Here is a 22787-nt window from a genome sequence, read left to right as displayed (position 1 = left end):
GCTCTCAGTCTCGGGTTTTATGGTGATAGGATTAGTTTCCGGGTTGTCTTTAGGCAATCATTCTGACTCAGAGTGCTTCCTGGTGGTGCATGCCTTGTCCAGCCAAATGGATGCCAGAGAGAAGGATTCTGGGAGGTGGTCGGACATGTGGTATTTCCCTTTGACCTTTCCTGAACTCTTCCGGTTGGTGGTGGCTTATTAGGTCTGTGTTCCTTACCAGGACCCGTCATAAAACAGCTCATGCAAATGGTTACTATGGTGCCTGGCCAGGGTGGACGTTGCAGTCAGTAATCCCTCACAGTAATGGGATCCACCTCACCAGGAATCAAGTAGACTAATATTTGCCAGGTGCTGAGAGCTGTGCCAGGCACACGTGGGCACTGGGTGTGTTGCCATCACTGTTACCAACTCCATTGCTGAGCGCTTTGGTTGTGCTGGGCACTTTCATCTGGCTTCCCTGTTTAGTCCTCACAGCGGCCTGAGAAGGGATTGTTGTCTCCTTTTATCAAGAAATGAGGTGTAAGCAGGCCAAACAGCTTGCGGAGGCCACTCCCTGGCTAAGCGGCAGGAATGGGATTTGAACTCAAGGCTTTCTGGTCTGCCCGCCCACCCGTGTTCCTTGACTATGTGGCACCTGCCTGCAGGAGGAGGGGGGAGGGAGAGAAGATGGCACAGTGGGAAGGCAGGGGGAGGCTTCGCCGAGCTGGGGCCTCAGGAGCAGAGCGGCAGGCATTTTTCTAGAGCTTTCATTTCCGTCTGCCTCTTCTGAGCAGGTGAAAAACCCCACAGAGGGCCCTTCACTTGAGTCCTCCCCCTCCTCCTCCCCCTCCCAGTGCTGTCTCATCCCCCATGCTGGGATGGGGGGAGGTCAGGCTTGCCGTGGGGGTTGCAGGCAAGGGGAGTGAGGTGGTGGGGGAGCATCATTCCAGATCCTTCCCCTCCAGCACCGCCCCCCCTCCCCCCACCTTCCCCCATCAAAGTCGCTCCGGGGAGGAGGAGAGAGCATTCCAGGTGGAAGGAATGGCAAATGCAAAGGCTGTGGATTCAGGATGTGGAGGCGGGGAAAGCCTGCAAGCTTGGCTGGAACCGAGGTTCGGGGGCCCCCTGGGATTGCTCAGTGGAGAAGAACTTGTTTGACGAGAGGGAGGGAGGGAGAGAGAGAGAGATGCAGTGGACCCAGCCTGAGCTAAGGATGCCAGAGGCAGGGCAGTGGCTTGGAGACCATTCTGCCTCTGAGCACAGTCCTCTCCACCCTCTTGCCTTCAGGCAGGGGTTGTGTGAAGGGGTCAGCGTGATTCTCTGTGGTCCCTCTGCCCTGAATCCCTGTGCTCTGGCAGTTCTGTAACAGGCATGGGTTCATGGCGTTTGGTGCCTTCTTTCACTGTGCTTGTGCTCCCTCCAGCCCTATAAGATCAGTACGATTCACTCCATTTTATAGATGAGAAGACTGAGGCTGACTGCCCCAAGGTCACACAGGAGTAAGAGGCAGATCTGGGACTCGAATCCAGGACTGTTTCCAGAGATGGCAATCTGCCTGGTATGCGCTATACTGGCTGTGACTGCTTTTCTGGAGTGCTCGCCATCCCCATAGCAACAAGGAGAGGAAGCCTTGTGCTGAAGAGTACTTTATAGTTCATGCAGGACTTGTTTTTTCTGCTCCTCACAACAGCCCTAGGAGGCAGAGCTATTATCATCCCTATTTTATAGACAAGGAAACTGAGGCTCAAAGACGGGGTGTGACTTGGCTAGGACAGAACCATTAAGTGGCACAGTTGGGACTCAAACCAGTTCTGGTGACTTGATGTGTCTTCCTGCTTCCCCTTGTAGAGGGAGAAGTTATGTTCCCTGATCTTATCAGCCGTCGAGGACAGGGAACAGGCAAGGGTTATTTTCTAGAACTGGTGGGAAAGGAACAGCGTTTGGTCTTCAGAACCTGGGACTTAGCAGCAATGATTATTTCATCGTTCCAGGTGAGAACTCCTTGGGTACTAGAGAGAGGGCTTGCCTCTCAAAAGCACCAAGCCCTCTCAAATTCCAAGGTTGGGTTTAAATTGCAGTCATATTGTTTCTTTTTTAAAATTAATTTATTTAATTGGAGGCTAATTACTTTACAATATTGTAGTGGTTTTTGCCATACATTGACATGAATCAGCCATGGGTGTACCTGTGCCCCCTTATCCTGAACCCCCCTCCCACCTCCCTCCCCCAAAACACCAATACAGTCATATTGTTTCTTGACTGTTTGGCCTTGGGTAAGTCACTTGACCTCTCTGTGCTTCCTTTATCTCATTTGGAAAATGACAACAACAGGACCTAAATTATAGGCCTGCTGTAAGAATGTATGAGTAAAGCACTTACCCCATGGCTGGCACATAGCAAATGCTCAATGTTAGTGCTTATTATTAGTAACAGTTATGTTTTTTTTTTGGCAGCACCATGTGGCTTGTGGACCTTAGGTCCCCAACCAGGGATCGAACCCATGCTCTTGGCAATAAAAGTGTGGAGTGCTAACCTTGACTGTCAGGTAAGTCTCAAGATTAGTTATTAGTATTAAGATGCACAGCACCTCCGCTTCTGAAAGTAACCTATCTCCATTGCCTGAAAGGAGAAATGAAGTCTCCTGTTGCCAGACAACCTTCAAGCAAAGCACCAGAATCTTACCTCGTACAGACAGTAACTGCCGACATCAATAATAATAATTAAGGCGAACATTCAACAGCTGCAGCTATGTGCCAATCACTGTGCTAATTACTTCACATTTTTAATATTTATTTACGGCTGCATCAGGTCTTAGTTGCAGCATGCAGGAGCTATCGTTGTGATGTGCAAGTGCCAGAGCACGGGGCTCTGTAGTTGTGCTCCAGTTGCCCTGCAGCATGTGGCATCTTGGTTCCCTGACCAGGGATTGAACCCATGTCTTCTGAAATGGCAGGTGAATTCTTAACCACTGGACCACCAGGGAAGTCCCTGCATTTGAGATAAAGATGTGATCATCTTCACATCTCTGAGAATCAGGAGCAATTATCACCCCCATTTTACAGATAAGGAAACTGAGGTTCAGAGAGGTGAAGTCACCTGCCCAAGGTCACACTGGCAGGAAATGGTACAGATGTGACTTGAACCCAGGCTTGCCTGGCTCCAAAGTCTTTTATGACAATTAAAGTCAGATGACAACTTGCGTGGTGCCCAGGAGCTTGTGTCAGCTCTCTCCCAATATCAGTATTAATCAGTTAACACTAATTGCCAATTAGTATTAGCATTATTCATCTACTGGATATGCTGCCTTAGGCTCACCTCCCTCCATGCTGTGAAGGCTAAACATCATTTGTGAAGTGCCTTCTATGTGCCAGAGTGTCTTATACACATTTCCACACTGAATCCTCACTCCCTCACCTTATTCTACCACTATCCCCACTGACTGGAAGAGGAGCTGAGGTACAGAGAGGTGTGGTGACTGCTTCAGGTCACATGGTTCAAGGTGAGATGGCAGAGCCAAGATTCAAGCCCAGGGAGGTTGATGTCAACACTCAGGCACTACCAGAAAAGAACAGAGACCCTTGGAGAATGGCCTCACTTTCACGCCAGTTGCCTTAGCCTGTAACACCTTATTTGTTTAGGCCCACAGCAAGTTCTCTCCCCAATGCTGCAATTCACCCCCATGGGCCTGGGCCTAGATGCTTTTAGCATGCTTTCTCTTGGCCTCCAACACTTCTTCCAACCATCTGCAGCTTAGTTAATCCCCATTCATCAACTCATCTCTTCAGCTTCCTGAGACCCCATCTCAGTTCCTGACATTCATTCTCATAAACACATTGTACTTTGCCTCCTTATTCCTTATCATAGCTTTTGATTTGTCTGATCATTTAACAACTTGCTTCCTCATCAAACTGTAAGCCCCATGAAGGTATGAGTCTGTTTTGCTTACCATTGTAGCTACACTGCTGGCAGGCTGCCTTACACATGGTTGGTGTGTAATAATTTTTTTACTGAATGGATGAATCCATGAATGAATAAATAGCTATCAGGCACTTTACACACATGACTCATTAATTCCACAATTAACTTACTGAATCCTCACAACTGCTATGTTGTCCCCATTTTAGAGAAGACCTGGGTGAGGCTGAGAGTTAGTTACAAAGTAGTGGAGCTTGGATTCAATCTTAGGTTAGTCTGCCCTAAAGTCATTGACCTCTGCATAGCACCTGCTGCCTCCCAGCGCCCAGTGGCCACAGTCAGGATTTAAATAGTCATCCGCCCGCCGTCAGACCACATGGCCCAATTTGAGCCTGGAGGTCACTGACTCAGCGGGCACTGGGGCCTTATGGGCACCACCCACTTGGTGGTTTCTGTCCTTCTGACGTCTTAGGCTGCTCCCTCCTCACACTCCCTTTTTGGCTCCCTTCTTTTCCAGAGAGGGAAAAGGACTAGGAATTATAGCCAAGGCAGTCCTTCGGAGAAAAACAATCCTGCGGTGAAAAGAGCCCTGTTCCGAGAGCAGAGAGACCTGGACATAAGTCCTGGAATGGAGACTGCCCCTCTTGGAGCTTCTGCGTCCTTACTCAGGATTCTACCTGGGTTTTTGACCCACCTGTCATCCCTTACCCACCTCCTGGTTCCTAGGCCCCCAGAAATAGTTCGGGTACATCCCTTGGCTTCTTTTTCCCAGGAACCTCGGAGCTGGGGAGTGGCTTATTTTTCCCAGGAACCTCGGAGCTAGGGAGTGGTCACCTAAGTCTATGGTTACCAGAGAGATGCGGGATTGGCCTGAGGGCACCCTCAAGAATCTCCCTGGAATGCTAACAAGTTGGAGGAGAGGTCTTTCTCAGGGGACACCAGACCTGGAAGGGAGAAATACAGAAATGGAAGCCAAAATATATAGGTTTGAGTCCCAGGGTCATTTCAAATTCCCTGGGCGACTCAGGGTTAAGTCATGGCGTTTTTAGTTTTCTCTTTTGCAAAATAAGGACAGTATCTGCCTTTAAGAGTTGCTCTAGAGAACTAACTGAAGTACAATGTGAATCCGGCCTGCAACCTTTTATGATCGGCAAGACGTGCATATACCCACTCAAGCATGAATCCTTAAACACTGCAGGACAAGAGGCAGACGTGACTGCTCCTACTTTGCAGGACAGACTGAGACCCAGATAAGTTGAGAGAGTTGCCTGAGGTCGCAGAGTTCGGTGGCGGCTGAACCAGGATCCAACTCACCTGACCCTGGCCTTTCACACCCAGCACCCAATCCCAGGACCCCGGGCGTCACCCCAGAAGGACCCTTAGCGGCAGGCGGGAGCCTGTGACTCACTCTCCCCGCCCTACTTTCTGCCGGCCCGAGACCGGTCGGGAAGGAACAAAACTATCAGTAACTTTAGGGGTGTCCACAGAAACTTTATAGGTTTGACCCATTCATCCTGTCAAAGATCCTGGTTATTTGAACTCTAACAAGAAGAATGCACCTCCCGATACACTTTGTATGAGTTTTTAAGTGGGATTTTCCTACTTTGAATATAGGGGTTGGTTTAGTTTCAAAGCCACCCCCACTTCACTTGGTTTGCCCCTTGCTGTTTACTCCGATTGCGGAAGTAGCTCGGGTGGAGCTCCCGGGACAGTACCCTTGAGTACGTCGTTTGCGTAGCTTTTAACTGACATTCCACTCAGGCCAATGGAAAGCCCGGAAGTCCCAGGCGGGTGGGACAGCGAGCCAATCAGGGCGGTTGGCGGGGTGTGGCTGCGTCCCCGGGCGGGGAATCGCGTAATGGCGGACGCGGGCCTGGCGAGCGCGGCTGGGGGCGTATCGCACTGAGCGGGGGAGGGGGGGGTCCGGCTGTGTGGCAGCCCGAGAGGCGGCCGGAGAGAACAGACCCTGTGCGGAGAAGGGCGGCCGGCCAGCCTTTCTGACGCTAAGGGCGACCGCGCGAGACCAGGTGAGCAACAAGTCCCCGCGGGCGGGCCCAGCCGTGAGGCGCCGGGCCCGGTCGGGCCGCCCCTCCCGAGTCGCTCAGGGTTCCGGGGGAGTGGGTGCCGCGCCTCCAGCCGCAGACCGACCGAGAGCCGGTGAGCGGTCAGCACGGGGTGATGTCTTCCAGTACACTCCCTTCCCCAGAGAGATGTCCCGGAGACCCCCTCGGAGGCTTGGAAGGGCCCGCGAGGCAGCGAAAGTACCCCAACCTGATTTATCTGTGCTTCCAACTCGCTGTGTGACCTTGGGCAAGTCATTTCCCTTTCTGGGCCTCGTTTATATCCATTTGTAAAACGAAGGCTTTGCGGGCAGACGTTGTCAGAGATCTTGGGCAAGTTCTCGGCGGAGCCTCAGTTTCCATCTCGGCCATGAAGACATTAAAGCGCTCTTTGAGACTTCTGGCCAGAGTGGTCGAGAGGAATGTGTAGTGTACGTGAGTGTAGGTGTGTGTCCAGGATGGTCTGCAGAGTAACAGGGAAAGTTGGCTAAAGGGGCCCATCGAGGAAGACTCTGGATGGACCCCAGACTATAATGGGGTGGGGTCTGGTTGTCTTGGTCTTCCAGGATCTTCTAGAATCTCTGAGATGGGGAAGTTTTGTACAGTTCTTCATAGAATCGGAGAAGAGGGAGGGATCCTTGGAGCCTCTTGGGGCTGTGATTGAAATTTAGGCCCCAAAGAACTTGGGTTTTTTTTGGGGGTGGGTTAGAAGAAACATTTATGGTGCCCCTACTGTGTGTCAAACAGGTTCTTGTTTAATTTTTACAGCCACGCTTGAGAATTTACAGGTAAATAAGTTTCAGAGGACTTGAGTAACTTGCCCAAGGTCACACAGTAAGGTTCAGAGCTTACCAACATTAGGGTGTTTCCTTTGAGAATCACTGGTCAAGGGGCAATTGACTGTCTACTTAAAGGAAGTTTGTTTTGTCATAGATGGGGGAGGGGTTGGGTCCCAGACACTTGAACTGACTTCTGACAAGGAGACAGGCTGGGTCTTAATCTCTGGATGGTTAATCATAAGTACATCCCCTTTGTTCAATTTGTGAGTTGGAAAGGACCGTTACCGAATTGTAAAAGTCACTCGGAAGTGTGTCAGAATCTCAGAGAACTGTTTGAATCCTGATTGCATGGCCAGTAGAAGTTCACTAACTGTTGGTGCATAGACTTGACTCTTGGTTTGGGATGGTGCCAGCCTAGTAACTTTTTCTCCTCCCTAAGAAGGCCAAGCTTTCTTGGGATGGAAGAAATTTCCCATTTCTTAGTGCAAATTTCTTTGGATTCTTGGGGTGAAAGTTTCAATAGCCCGCCTCTTGAAGTGAAACAGTCCTTTCTTTTTGCTTCCTGTTATTTGACTTCTAGATTAGTGAAGATTGTGGACCTAGAGTGGGTACTGCAACTAAATTGCAACTCTTAATTTTTCCAAGTCTCAGAGCTTTTGGTTAATCAAAATGGTAGGACGGCAGTGTGCATTGTTCTCATATGTCAACAGTAGGGAAGAAAATTGGAAGAGGAAGTTGCTGAGAAGGAGGGCGTTTCTTAGCATTGGAGCCAATATGTATTTTCTTTGTTTGAAATTCTAAAACCAGAAAAGCAGCAACTGAAGGAGGAAGCAAGGAAAGAACTGTGAAACTCTTTTTCCCATTGAAATGTTTTTAAGGACTTTTCTGTTGCTGTCCCCTGTCTAAGGCTCTGCTTTCACAGAAAAAGTCACTTGAAATATGTTCTATGTTCAGAGATTATATTCTAGAATGAAAGAATTTTACATCTTAAATCTTCTGAGATAATTTTTAAAAAGTCAGAACTGAATATGTTATTTGTCAGTGAATGATTGTTTTTCTCAACATTATTACCAATTGTAGTCTTCGGGATTTTTTTTTTTAAAATCAGTGATTTAAATTAGTGTATTTCAGCCTGAGAGGACTTGATCTAGATATTGGATGATGCAAATGTCCCCATTAATTGGAAAGCAAAAAATGGTGTGTTTTTTGACATTTGTTAAGTCTTTATAATGCTTTATTTTACAGGATTGTATAGTTGTGAATAGTTAAAGACATTAAATTTATTATCTATTACATGTAAAGATTTACATTTACTCTTAACATCAGTTATATTTTCTGTAAAAGATTAGTCTTAATTATGTATAGTTTATCTGCAGTACCGTGAGCAGGGGGAGGTTCTTGGGATTAGTTGTGCTTCTGAATTTAGAATTTTGAAAAAGAAATGTACAAATATTGTAAGTTATGTAACATCCCTGAAAGGTGTGGGGCAGCACCTTGTAATCAAACATACTTCTGTTTCTGCAGTAAAATGTCAGAATGTTCACACCAACTGGGATAAATAAATGTTATAAATAGCGTCATGTCATTTCATTTATAGTCATTTCATGTCAGGATTTGCCACCAAATGAATAATGAAAACATATTTTTTATAGCCTTTTGGATTTTGGAAGGAAGGAATTGTGGAATTTTATGGATATAGTTTATATGATGAACAATTACAAGGACAAATATTGTCAACCAAGCAAATTTTAAAGTCATAGGTCCTGAAAACAGTATTACATAGAAGACACTTTTTTCTTTCATATTTCTTATTTTAATATACATTAATATGCATTTTTCCTCAAGTACAAAATTTTACCTTTTAATACTGTTATTGGTCTCTGTCTTAGATGTTTGAAAGACATCCCTGCCCTCTTTTTTTTAAAAAGTAATTTATAGGTCTTGTGCTCATCAATTTTTATATAGCAATTAAGAGAATTGTATCTTTTCCCATATAATTCAGAGAAAGACTAATCAGGTGAGGATCTGTAGAATCATGTTTGCAGAATTTAAAGTTTCAAGGTGGTCTTTAGTATGAGGTCATTGCTGCTGGATGAGATTTATATAAACATTTTTATGTTTTTAAGTTTTCAAGCTTCTTCAATTTGTACATCAAGGAGTTTACTAAAATATATTGGATTTAGATAGTTTTGATTTATATTTTTACTTTTTAAAAAATTTCAATTATTTACCATGTGAAAAACTGAAGTTTACCAGCCTTATGAATTTGGGTGATTTCTTTAAACGGCCAAGGACCTCTAGGAGCACATTTACAAAAATTCGGTCTACTCTTTACTATTCTTGAACACTTCAACTAGGAGTGAGGTGGACTGGTATTGTTAGAGGTTAAAGAATTATTTCTCCTATTTAAAAGAAGGCCTTCGACATCATGAATTTGAGAGATTCTGGGCTTCAGGACAAACTGCCACCTGATTTGAGGGCCTCAGTTCATTCTCCTAATTGGAGTGTCTCCATAGTTCCTGAGAGTGGCACTTTCACTGTCTGGGAGATAGAAAGGGTGTGGAACAGTGTATCAGTGTAACAGTGTATTAGTGTAGTTAGTGTTTGATTGGACTAGGAAATAGGAACAGTTCTTATCCAGACTACCTCAGTTTCTTCCCTTTGGTAAGGATTGATAATATTGCAAAAGGGTTACAAATTAGTAAACAAACATATTATTACAGGTTACTCTGTTGTGACTGTGGTTAAGCTCTTCAAAACAAGCACTGTGTATTACACTTGTATATTCTGTAAAGCCTAAAGGCCAAGGCATCACACTTTTGTTGCATCAGAATTTACCATCAAAAAGGAAATTATATCTGAGAATTCTGGTATAAGTAAACAACCAGAGTTGAGAACCATTGAGGTAAGCACATGGAAGGTGTTCAGTAAATATATGTTGATTAATTTGCTATTGGATTTCCCTGGTGGCTCAGACAGTAAAGCGTCTTGTCTACAATGCAGGAGACCTGGGTTCGATCCCTGGGTTGGGAAGATCCCCTCGAGAAGGAAATGGCAGCCCACTCCAGTACTATTGCCTGGAAAATCCCATGGATGGAGGAGCCTAGTAGGCTACAGTCCATGGAGTCACAAAGAGTTGGACATGACTGCGCAACTCCATATTGGTTCTGGCATGAATTGGGTAGGGTGGAAGAGGATTTCTTCATAAAGTAAAATAGCTTTCCAAGATAGCAGCACACATCCAACAGTTGGCAGATCTGGACACATAGTCAGTTCATTGCTAGTTACTCTGCCAGCATCGCCATCCTGATTTTGTGATCTAGGCAAGATTAGATACAGTCTTGTCGACAGGCAACTGGAAGTTCTTCTGAATCCGTGGATAGTGGCCTTCCTGACTACTGTGATAGGTTGGTGACAATTGCTCAGTGAAAGAATGGTTGGGATTTGAGTTGGGGAGGTGGGCTGCTGGGCACCGGCAGTGCCAGGGGAAAAGTGGAAAGTTGTAATTTGTGTCTCCAAAACATAACAGAATATGCGGAACATAATTGGTATTCCACAGTTTTTGTTGAATGGCTTTTTGTCTGCAAAGAGGCATTGTAAGCTGTGAAGTAAGATGCTTCCTACTCATCCTTCAGAACTGAGCTAAGATGTCTTCTAAGATGTGAATCATTCCTAGGAAAAGTTGAGTGACTCCCTTGTATGCCATTTCCTTCATTAAAGCATTTATCGGATATTGTCAAATTAGATAACAGACAAATTATAAAACTCTTTCCTTTACCTGGCGATGAGCTTCTTATGGGCTGGGCTCTATTGTTCATTTCTGTATGACCAATTGTGAAACACACAATAAAGCCTTTTTTTTTGTTTTTTTTGCCATGCCACGTGTAATGTCGGATCTTGGTTCCCCCACCAGGGATCGAATTCACATCGCCTGTGTTGGAAGTGCAGAGTCTTAACCACTGGACCTCCAGGAAGTCTCAATAAAGGCTTGATAGATGCTAGTAATGTTTAATTTAGGCCTCTGTCTTCTGTTTCATTCTTATAGGCTTCTCTTTTTTCCAATTTATGGTCTTTCCTTTTCAGTTCATTCCAACAAACATTTATTGAGAGGTAGGTCTTTATTGAGCGTTGGGGTCAGGTTTCTCATCCTTGGTGCTATTGACATTTTGGGTTGAATAATATGCTATATAGTGGTAGACTGTCGCGGGAATTGTAGTATCTTTAGCAGTATCCCTGGTCTTTACCCACTGTCTATTAATGGTAATTGCACCTCTGCCCCTTCTCTGTGCCAACCAGAAATGTCTCCAGATAGTGTCAAATGTCCTTTGGGGAGAAAATTGCCCTCTGTTGAAAACTCTGTCAAGGGTAGGGGTAGTAGGGTCATAGAGCGGGGATGAATGTCGGTGTCCCCACATATGTGCTGTCCTTCCATTCCTCCTCTCTGGTTATATAGTCTCTTGTCTCTGACTTTTGGATAAGAAAGAAAAATGAGGGAAATCAGGAGGTGACAAACTTAAAATAGCACCATCATTTTTATTCTGCTCATTTTATTTTATTTGGTTTAAATATATTACAGCAGTACAGACAGTTGAATTATTTATGCAGATTTTGTGAATTCAGTTTCTGCCACCGGTTAGGCAGAGTAAAGAACTACTAGAATATTACTACCTTGAATAAAAGATTCAGCTTTTCTCAGAAAAGCTGTTTTAACACTTAGAGAATAACCAGCATTGGTTTTATAGAGAACTTGCCAGGACTTGTCAGGATTCTTCTCAGCTAATTTTTGAGCTTCTTGGCTAAGATATATCTTTTAATGTTTCTACATAGATACTTCATAATTCTAAAAAACATGTTTAGCTAATGAGCATGTTTTTCTAAGCGCAGTATTTTTTTGTGATAGGTAGATTGGTCAAGGCAGTGATCCTCTTGGTTCCTTTGGATGTTCATAAAATGATGATGACAAGTTAGTCGTAACACTGGGGGACTTCACTCCTTTGGCCAACCCTCTACAAGATAACATAATCATTCATGTCTTAGTCACCATTAAAGTGAAGTTGAATGAGTGTTTTTTTTCCCCTGTTCCATTTAAAGTTATGAATAGTACTCTAGAGAATTCAAATGTATGGTTATGAATGGTATCTCAGAATAGTTACCATTTATGCAAATGAAGCACACTTCTTAACTTAGAAACCAAACAGAATTGAATTAGAAAAGAGAAGAATAGAAACAAGAATTGTTGAATGCTTACAGAAGAAATAACGTTCAGATATAGAAGTACCGCAGAAAAATTTGGTCGTCTTCATGATTTCTATACACTAATAAACAGTTTGAGATTGATGGGAGAGGCTATTAGACTTTGCCTATGATATTATTTTTCAAGCTGCTTTTCTTTTTGGGTAAATATGGGAAAGCTTGAGACATACTCTCAGTTATAAGATGAATTCTGAATTCTAGTTGAACAGAATTAAGTTTCTTATTTTTAGAATGTAGAAGCCCTTTTGGGAAGAAGCAGTGGTTTAACTCTGTTCCAATTTGAGTAAATATGTGTATGTATGTGCACAGATAAATATTTATACACATTTATGATAAGACTTACGGGGACATTTAAACTTTGTAATTGACATAGTAAAGTAGTGAGCAACTCTTACTCTCATGTATTTAGAATTGAGACCTTTTCCTCCTGTGATTATGCCATTGTTCCGGCAAGTACTCAGTCTAGCAAGCTTTCTCTCAAGTCGTATCTTGAGTAATTGTTTTTAACTATGTAGAAGGAGGTCTTAGATCATGTCCATGATGTTCCTTTCCCTTCACAATTGAGAACTATAAGTAAATTTCCCTTTGTAGAATACTGATAGTTTTTAAAGAATAGTATTCCTGATAACAAAGCCATTTGTTGTATTAAGAGAAATATAAGATCCACTTTGCCCCCATTTTACCTTTAAAGTTCTTTGAACATTCATACTGTTACAGTTTGCAAAGCACAGTCTCTGACTTTGATACATGTTACAGTCAGTTCCCAGCATTGAGATAAATTATGTTAGCTCCATTTTATACCCATAAATGGGCTTCCCCATGGCTCAGCGGTAAATAATCCGCCTGCCAGTTCAGGAGACACAGGAGACGTGGGTTCGATCCCTGGGTCAGAAAGATTCCCCTGGAGGAGGAAATGGCAACCCGTTCCAGTATTCTTGACAGGAAAATCCCATGGACAAACGAGCCTGGTGGGCTACAGCCCCTGGGGTAGCAGAGAGTCAGATATGACTGAGCATACATACAGATAAGCAGCCTCAGAGAGGTTAAGTAACTTCCTTAAAGTCATTCAGCTAATAAATAACGGATTTGAGATGGAACCCTGTCTTTTGAGATTGAACCCTGTCTTTTTTTTAAAAAATGAGATTTCTTTAAAGGTAAAATTTACATATAGTGGAATACATAGAAATACAAGTGTGTAATTATTGATAGATGAGTTTCGACACATGTAAATACGTGTATGGCTAACACCCAGTCAAGAGATAGACTGTCTCCATAACCCTCCTCAGTTCCCTGCTGTCTTACAGGCAACCACTGTTGTGATTTCTATCCTTACATATTAATTTTCCTGTCCTTGGCTCATGCAGTATGTACTATTGTGTCTGACTTCTTCTGTTCAACATAGTTTTTGATATCCATGTTGGTGTGTATATCAGTGTGAATCTGAGTCTTGTGGTCTATGTATAGAGTTCTTTCCAACAAACTGTAACTCCTTATTTGCTAATTCTTATATCATATCCATTTTTGGGGCTTTGGTATTTGCATGTAATTTACTTCATTTTTCTAATATATTAGATTTATTTGTTTTTAAAATCTCTTTGGAATTACAAAAGTAATACATGCCCATTGCAACAAATTACAGAATTTGAAGTGAGTAAAGAGTGAAAGTTTCCTCAGATTTATTTTTATTTCTTCATTTTTCCAGTTATGAAAATGATATGAGCTCTTTTTTGTTATTAAAGCCAAATTAAAAAAATATGAAACACAGAATGAGTCACCCGTAATCCCATTGGGCTTCCCTGATAGCTCAGTTGGTAAAGAATCCACCTGCAATGCAGAAGATCCCGGTTTGAATCCTGGGTTGGGAAGACCCGCTGGAGAAGGGATAGGCTACCCACTCCAGTATTCTTGGGCTTCCCTGGGGCTCATCTAGTAAAGAATTTGCGTGCAGTGTGAGAGACCTGGGTTCGATCCCTGGGTTGAGAAGATCCCACGGAGAAGGGAAAGGCTACCGGCTCCAGTATTCTGACCTGGAGAATTCCATGGACTGTATAGTCCACAGGGTCACCAGGAGTTGGACACGACTGAGTGACTTTCACTTTCACATAATCCCACTAGTTAGCATTTTGATATGTTTTCCTCTTTTTCTGCAGTGTGTTTGCCATATCTGAGACCACAGTTTAGGGATTTTTAGGCTTCCCTTCTTATATTAGGTTTGTTACATCCTCATTAATCGGTTATTATTTCAGTGTTTGTGCTTGTGGTCACCCTAAATCTGAGTATCTATCTGGTGGTGATCTTGGCTGGGCTGGACTCATCAAGCAGCCTTTTTGAATACTTATTGTATGCTCCTTAATCACTCATCTCATTCTTGCATACCCAGCATCCAACATTTCTTGCAGAGTAGGAGGCAGTTAGTTGTGGTTATGAGTATAGATTTGGAGTCAGCCCATCTGGTTTCAGATGTAGGCTCCTCCATGTGTTAGCTTTGTGTATAGCCTTGGGCATTGACTCTTAGGTTCAGTTTTCTCATCTGTAAGAGAGGGGCCTGTCTAATTAAATTAAGACAATGAATGGCGTGTTTGGTTGGACATATCATCTAGTCCAGAATTCTGCTGCTAATGGTAAAGGGGTGAAAGTGTCAGCTTCAAAGTTTAGGGCTCTGTTGCCTAAAATCTGTAATTTTTCTTAGGAAGAAGGTTCTTATGGAAAAGGTGCCTATGAATTTTTCTAGACTATCTTTGAATGATTTTTTTTTCTTATATTCTGTACTCGTCATCTGAGTAATGAGTTTTATTACTTTATATACTGGATTGGGTAGTAAACTATTACTTTTTATTAGTCCTAATAAAAGTAGTAAATGTAGACTATATACCAGGTAGTATGCATATCTCCATCCTCATGGCAGCCCTTCAAATTAGATATTTAAAGATGAGAAAAGTGAGGCTCAAAGTTAAATTCATTCCCACTGTCACACAGCTAAGCCTACTGGGATTAAAGCTCAATTCCTTCCTGCCTTCATTTTTTTCCCCTTCTTCCCTTTCCCCCTTCCCTTCCCTTTTTTGACATAAAACTTCTGTCTGTCTTATTCTAAAACTTGGGCTTAAATTTTTTAAAAAATATACTTTACTGTTTGTTTACACTTCTAACTGGATTGTAGCTTTTAAGATTTGATGTAGTCTACCATTTCATACTCGCTTTGTTTCATACTAATGTGTCCTTTATATATATATATATATATACCTACATAAGCTCCTCTGTCCTTTGGCCGTTTTGGATACCTTTTTAGACCTTCTCTGTTTTACCTTTTTGTGTTATGGCGACCACAACTGCACATTTTATTCTAATACAGATACACTTTGCTTGGTACAAGGGCAGGATGATGTGTTCCCTGTTTCCAAGGCCTTCGTAATAATGACCAGCATTTGGTTGCCTTTTTGTAGCTGTATTCAGCATAAATCCAGGGATTCTGATATCTTTTTCCTGTATTGAAACAGGTAGCTTTAGAGCTCATCATTTGATAATTATAGTTTGGACTGCCTTTCCATTACTGCATTACCTTATTTTTGTCTACATGGATGCTATTTTCCACCTTTCTTAACGCACAACGTTGTATCATCATACCTCTAGCTACTACTTTAGAGTCATGCAAGCTGAGACGATTCACTAGACAGTTTTTTTCCTAGCTAATTTCTAAAAATGTTATTTCTGATAGGTTTCAGCATTAATCACTGGGGATCCCCTTGTTTATAGGTCTGTCTTGAGAAGGTAAATACTCTTTATTTCTGTTTCTAAATGAATTCGCCAGAGGAAAAAAAAGTCTTCTTAAATAGTATTTATTTACTGTTTTCACTAGCCTTTGGAGGAATTAAAAAAAATTTGCATTCTATTCACGTTATATCACGTATCCTCTCACTTCAGACATGCATATGTGTTACCTGAAGCTTTGCAAACAGTAGGTTCTCTGTAGGACCTTAATGTATTAAATGTTCAACAATAATACGCAGTATTGGGTTACTAGTTTAACATTCAACAAATAATTATTAAATATCTGTTATGTGCCAGGTATGAAGAACACAGCTCAGTGATTATAAGAGGCAAGGTCTCAAAAAAAAAAAAAAAGGCAAGGTCTCTGCTCTCATGCAGTTTAAGGAGGCTTGGGTAGGCAATAAGTAAACACATAAATCAAGATTAAATTAATCACATAGACAAATAAATCAAGATAGCCTGGAGAAATATCAGCAACTTCAAATATGCAGATGATATCACTCTAATGGCAGAGAGTGAAGAGGAACTAAAGAGCGTCTTGTTGAGGGTGAAAGAGGAGAGTGAAAAAGCTGACTTGAAACTCAGCATTCAAAAAACTAGATGATGGCTCAGGTCCCATCACTTCATGGCAAATAGAGGGGGGAGGGGAGTGGAAATAGTGACAGATTTTATTTTCTTGGGCTCCAAAATCGCTGAGGACCGTGATTGAAGCCATGAAATTAAAAGACGCTTACTCCTTAGAAGAAAAGTTATGACAAACATTGACAGCATGTTAAAAAACAGAGACATCACTTTGCCAACAAAGATTGTATAGTCAAAGCTATGGTTTTTCCCGTGGTCATGTACAGATGTCAGAGTTGGACCATAAAGGAGACTGAGTGAGGAAGAATCGACGCTTTCGAACTGTGGTGCTGGAGAAGACTCTTGAGAGTCCCTTGGACAGCAGGGAGATCCAACCAGGCAATCCTAAAGGAGATCAACCCTGAACATTCATTGGAAGGACTGATGCTGAAGCTGAAACTCCAATACTTTGGCCACCTGATGCAAAGAACTGACTTACTGGAAAAGACCCTGATGCTGGGAAAGATTGAAGGCAGGAGAAGTGGGTGACAGAGGATGAGATGGTTGGATGATATCATGGACTCAATGGACAGAAGTTTGAGCAAACTCTGGAAGATAGTGAAGGACAGGGAAGCCTGGTGTGCTACAGTCCTTGGGGTCGCAAAGAATTGGACACAACTTAGAGACTAAAGAACAAAAACAAACTCATAAGATATTGAAAGATTGTGATATGTTAGTAAGAGAATAAAATAAGGTGTTATAACAGAGGTAATGGAGAAACTCAGAGATGGTTGGGCTTCCCTGGTGGCTCAGTCGGTAAAGAATCTGCCTGCAGTGTGGGAGACCTGAGTTCCATCCCTGGGTTGGGAAGAAGCCCTGAGGAAAGCATGGCAGCCCCCTCCAGTATTCTTGTGTGAAGAGTCCCCATGGGCAGAGGAGCACGGTAATCTGCGGTCCATGGGGTCACAAAGAGTCAGACACGACTGAGTGACTAAGCACACCACAGAGATGGTCAGAAAGGCTTCTGTGAAACGGTGACAAACCAAAACTGAAGAATGAAAATGAATGAACCAAAGGAAGAGGTGAGGAAAAGACAGTTCCAAGGTAGAAGGAAAAGGAACTAAGTGCAAAGGTATTTCAAAGCTTTGTAGGCTTGATAAGTTTTAAGTAAAATGGGAAGTCTTGATGAGATTTTTTTTTTTTTAATTCAGATGCTTGAACAGTTTTTTTAAAAACTTTTTTTTTTCTTTCTTTTTGGCCCCACTGTGTGGCTTGCTAGATCTTAGTTCCCCAGCTAGGGATTGCACCTGTGCCTGGCAGTGAAAGTGTGGAGTCCTAACCACTGGGTTGCCAGGGTATTCCCTTTAAAAAGCTGTTAATGCAAAATTTCAAGCATATGTAAAAGTAAAAAAATGGTATAATGAACCCCTGTGTATCTATTTCCTAACTAGAGTTACTAATTCATGGCTGATTTTTTCCTTCTAATACTCTGTCTCCTCCCCTAATGTTATTTTTTTCAACAGTTAATGTAACTTTTATTTATTTTTATTTTTTAAGCTTTATCAAGATATAATTGACAAAAATCTTATATTAAGGTATACAACATGAAAATCTAGTGTATGTATATACATTGTGAAATGATTAACCACAATCAAGTCAGTTAACACATACATCACCTCACATAGTAACTATTAATCATGTAACTTTTGTTTAAAATTATTATCTAGCTTATAGACAGCAGCAGTTTAAATACTTGAATTAACAGCCTTTTTTTTCATTTTATAACAGCTTTTTTGAGATGTTATTGGCATAAACCACCTATTGAAATGTAAAATTTGGTAATTTTTGACATATGTATATACCATTAAAGACACTACCATAATTAAGATAATGAACATACTCATCACCCGTAAATCTTTCCTCCTACCTCTTTGTAATCACTCCCTTCTGCTCTGATACTCACCTTCACACTCCCAGCCACAGGCAACAACTGATACACTATCACTATAAATTATTTTGAATCTTCTAGCCAGCGTGCATGCTCAGTTGTGTCTGGCTCTTTGTATTCCTTTGGACTGTAGTCTGCCAGGCTCCTCTGTCCATGGGATTTTTCAGGCAAGAATAACTGGAGAGGTTTGCCATTTCCTCCTCCAGGGGATTTTCCCAACCCAGGGATCTAACGTGTGTCTCCTTGTCTCTTGAGTTGCAGGCAGATTCTTTACCTGCTGAGCCATCAGGAAATCTAGAATTTTATATAAATGGAATCATACACTACATGCTCATTGACAGAGGTCTGGTGTCTTTCATTTGGGATGATTATTCTGAGATTCATCCATGTTGTTGCAAGTTTCACTGGTTGTCAAGTAATAATCCATTACATGAATATAGTAATTTTTTTATCCATTCACCTGTTGATGGATATTTGGATGTTTCTAGTTTGGGGCTATTACAAATTAAGCTGCTATGAACATTTGTGTACAAGTCTTTTTGTGGACATTTCTTTTTGATTTTTAAAAGTGAGATGCAGGCTTCCCTGGTGGCTAAGTGATAAAGAATCACCTGTGAATACAGGAGTCACGGGTTCGATCCCTGATCCAGGAAGATTCCACATGCCTTGGAGCAGCTAAGCCTGTGCACCACAAGTGCTGAACCTGTGCTCTGGAGCCCATGGTCTGCCACAAGAGAGGCCACTTCAACATGAAGCCCGTGCACCACCAGGAGAGAGTAGCCCCCACTCCCCGAAACCAGAGAAAAGCCGAGCAGTAATGGAGACCCAGCACAGCCATAAATAAATAAATAATAAATAAATAAATTTAAAGTGAGGTACAGTTCACATACCAAAAAGTTTACCCATTTAAAATGTGCAGTTCAGGGACCCCCAGTGGTCTGGTGATTGAGAATCTGCCTTGTGACGCAGGGGACCAAGGTTCAATCCCTGGTTGGGGAACTGAGATCCCACATACCACTGGGCAACTAAACCCGAGCTCCCTGTAGCCAGTGACTCAACTAGAGAGATGTCTGCATGCTGCAAGGAAAATCCTGTGTGCTGCAACTAAGACCCCGAGCCAGCCAAAAATAAACAAATATTAAAAATAAAATATGCTATTCAGTGTTTTTTAGTATATTTACAAGGTTATACAGTCATCACCACTGTTTAATTTCAAAATGCAGAATGTTTTTATCACACCAGAAAGAAACCCCATACCTATTAGAAGTCACTCCCCATTTTCCCCTCCCCACAGCCCTGAAAGTGAAAGTGAAGTCGCTTAGTCATGTCCGACTCTTTGCGACCCCATGGACTGTATCCCACCAGGCTCCTCAGTCCATGGGATTTTCCAGGCAAGAGTACTGGAGTGTGTTGCCATTCCCTTCTCCAGGGGATCTTCTGAACCCAGGGATCAAACCCGGGTCTCCTGCTTTGCAGACAGACTGAAATTAGACTTATATAAAATAAAGTGGTGCAAATCAGCCCCCAAAAGTAATGTTTTTGATACACAGTCACTTCCATGACCTTGTTAGGCAATTTGCGATGACACTGCCCTTGTGTAGGAAAGGCAAGCATGGCACATGAAGCGTTTATATTGGGAAGTCAAGTGTTCCTAGGCAATCTACGTTAAACTCCCTTCCAGAGTTTACAACCAGAATTCATAGGAATTTTGAATTAGTCAAGGTTAAAATAGATGAAGATACTTTAGGGGAAAATAAATTTAATGACGTTTTTACATGGTATTACATTAATCTGCTTCTTGTGTCTGTGGATTTGCCCTTTCTGGACATTTCATATAAATTCAGTCATATAACACATGCTGTTCTGTGGATGGCTTCTCTCACCTAGCACAATGCTTTCAAGTGTCCATCATGTGGCAGGCTTGTATCAGTACTCCATTGTATGGATGTAACACTTTTATTTATTCATCAGTTGGTGGACATTTGGTTTGTTACCACTTTTTTGCTATCATGAATGACGGTGCTATAACATTTGTATAGAGATTTTTTGGAGTGGATGTATGTTTTCATTTCTCTTGAGTACACACCTATGAATGGATTTGCCGGGTCATATGGTAACTCAGAAACTGCCAGTCTGTTTTCCAAAGTGGCAGCACTATTTTACATTTCCACCAGCACTGCGTGATTCCAGTTTTTCCACACCCTCACCAATATTTCTCATCTTTTTTTTTTATAGCCATCCTTGTGAGTTTGAAGTGATACCTCATAGCTTTTGTTTTGTTTTTGAAGTACAGTTGATTTACAGTGCTGTGTCAGTGTTTGGTGTATAGCATAGTGATTCAGTTATACATGGATATGTTCTTTTCCTAATTCTTTTCCACTGTAGTTTGTTACAAGATACTGAGTGTAGTTCCCTGTGCCATACAGTAGGACCTCTTGTTTATCTACTTTTTATGTAGTGGTTTGTATCACCTAATCCCAAGTGCCTAGTTTACCCACCTCCCACATAGCTAATGTTTTGATTTCCATTTCCCTAATAACTAGTGTGATGTTGAGCACCCTTCATGTATTTGTTGGCTGTTTCTGTATCTTCTTTGGAGAATGTCTGTTTAAATGCCTTACCCATTCTTAAGTTGGGTCATTCATCCTTTTTATTATTGAATTGAATAGTTTTTTATATATTCTGGATACAAGCCCCTTACCAGATATAATATGTAAATACTTTCATTTCTGTGTGTTGTCTTTTCACTTTCTTCCTGTGAACTTTGAAGCACAAAAGTTTCTTAATTTTGATGAGGTATGGTTTAGCTACTTTTCCTTTGCTTGTTTGTTTTTTTGGGTGTCCTATCTAAGAAACCATTGCCTAGTCCAGGATTGTGAAGATTTACACCTATATATTCTCCTTAGAGTTTTATACTCTTAGATCTTATAGTTAAACCTTTGATCCATTTTGAGTTAATTTTTTGTTATGGTGTTAGGTAGAGGTTCAACTTTATTCTTTTCAGATGAGTATCTAATTGTCCCAGCACCATTTATTGAAAAGATAATTTGTTCCTCATTGAATTTTTTTGCATCCTTGCTAAAAATAAATTGACCATAGAGGTTTTTGGGAGTTCTCAGTTCTGATCCACTGACCTGAATGTCTGTTCTTACGCCAGTGTCACAGTCTTGATTACTGAAGCTCTTTTATTATAAATTTTGAAATAAAAAAGTATGAGTCCTTCAGCTTTGTTCTGTTTTTCAATATTGTTTTGACTTTCTGAGTCCCTTGTACTTCCATATAAATTTGGGCTCAGCTTGTCAATTTCTGCCAAAAAAAAAAAAATTCAGCTGGGATTTTGATAGGAATTTAATTGAATCTGTAGACTAATTTAGGATGTATTGCTATTGGAACAATATTAAGTCTTTCACTCTGTTAATATAGGGTGTTTTTTCATTTATTTAGGCCTTTACAAATTTTCTCTATATTTTGAAGTCTTAATGTACAAGTTTTACACTGCTTTTATTAAATTTATTCCTAAGTATTCCTAAATTTATTTTGATGCATTTGTAAATGAAATTATTTTCTTAGTTTAATTTTTGGATTGTTTATTACTGCTGCTGCTGCTGCTGCTGCTGCTGCTGCTGCTAAGTTGCTTCAGTCGTGTCCGACTCTGTGCGACCCCATAGACGGCAGCCCACCAGGCTCCACCGTCCCTGGGATTCTCCAGGCAAGAACACTGAAGTGGGTTGCCATTTCCTTCTCCAATGCATGAAAGTGAAAAGTGAAAGTGAAGTCACTGAGTCGTGTTCAGCTCTCAGCGACCCCATGGACTGCAGCCTACCGGGCTTCTCCGTCCGTGGGATTTTCCAGGCAAGAGTACTGGAGTGGGGTGCCATTGCCTTCTCCAGTTTATTGCTAGTGTATAGAAATAAAATTGATTTTTTAAAAAGAAATTTATTTTGCTGCGTTGTGGGTCTTCCTTGCAGCACATCATTTCTTCATTGAGTCATGAGGAATCCTTTGTTGCAGTTCATGGACTCTAATTGTGGCTCACGGACTTAGTTGCTCTGAGGCATGGGGGATCTTAGTTCCCTGACAGGGATTGAATCCTCGTCCCTTGCATTGCAGGGTGGATTCTTTTAACCACTGGACCACTAGGGGAGTCCCTAAAATTGATTTTTGTATATTGATCTTGTATCCTGCTGCCTTGGTTCTAACAGTGTTTTGATGGATTTCTTAGCATTTTCTATATTACACGATCATGTTATCTGCAAATAGAATTTACTTCTTCCTTTCCAGTCTCATGCCTTTTCTTTCTTTTTCTTACCCAATTGCCCTGGCTGGAACCTCCAGTACAGTATTGAACAGAAGTGAGAAGAATGGATATTGCACTCTTGTTCCTAACTTTAGGGGGAAGTCTTTGGGTTTTTTTTTTTAAATTAATTAATTTATTTGGCTGCACTGGACCTTAGTTGCGGCATATGGAATTTAGTTCCCTGACCAGGGATTGAACTTAGGTCCCCTGCATTGGGAGCATGGAATCTT

General features: G+C 41.8%; 1 protein-coding gene across 2 annotated transcripts in view; it reads left to right on the top strand.

The window, feature by feature from the left end:
- The window catches only part of WASF2 (WAS protein family member 2), a 73894-nt gene continuing 53599 nt past the window's right edge, over positions 2493 to 22787 (top strand). Inside the window, exon 1 of one of the 2 annotated variants that reach the window (XM_013973964.2) lies at positions 2493 to 2524. The gene's annotated coding sequence lies outside the window, so the exon portion shown is untranslated. Of the gene's footprint in view, positions 2525 to 5746; positions 5922 to 22787 lie in introns of those variants that run through there. The other variant, XM_018056745.1, reaches the window with a different exon arrangement.

The sequence above is a fragment of the Capra hircus genome, chromosome 2, assembly GCF_001704415.2.
Source record: "Capra hircus breed San Clemente chromosome 2, ASM170441v1, whole genome shotgun sequence".
Taxonomy (NCBI): Eukaryota; Metazoa; Chordata; class Mammalia; order Artiodactyla; family Bovidae; genus Capra; species Capra hircus.
Note: the sequence above shows the minus strand (reverse complement) of the source record. Positions and strands in the feature narration are given on the sequence as shown.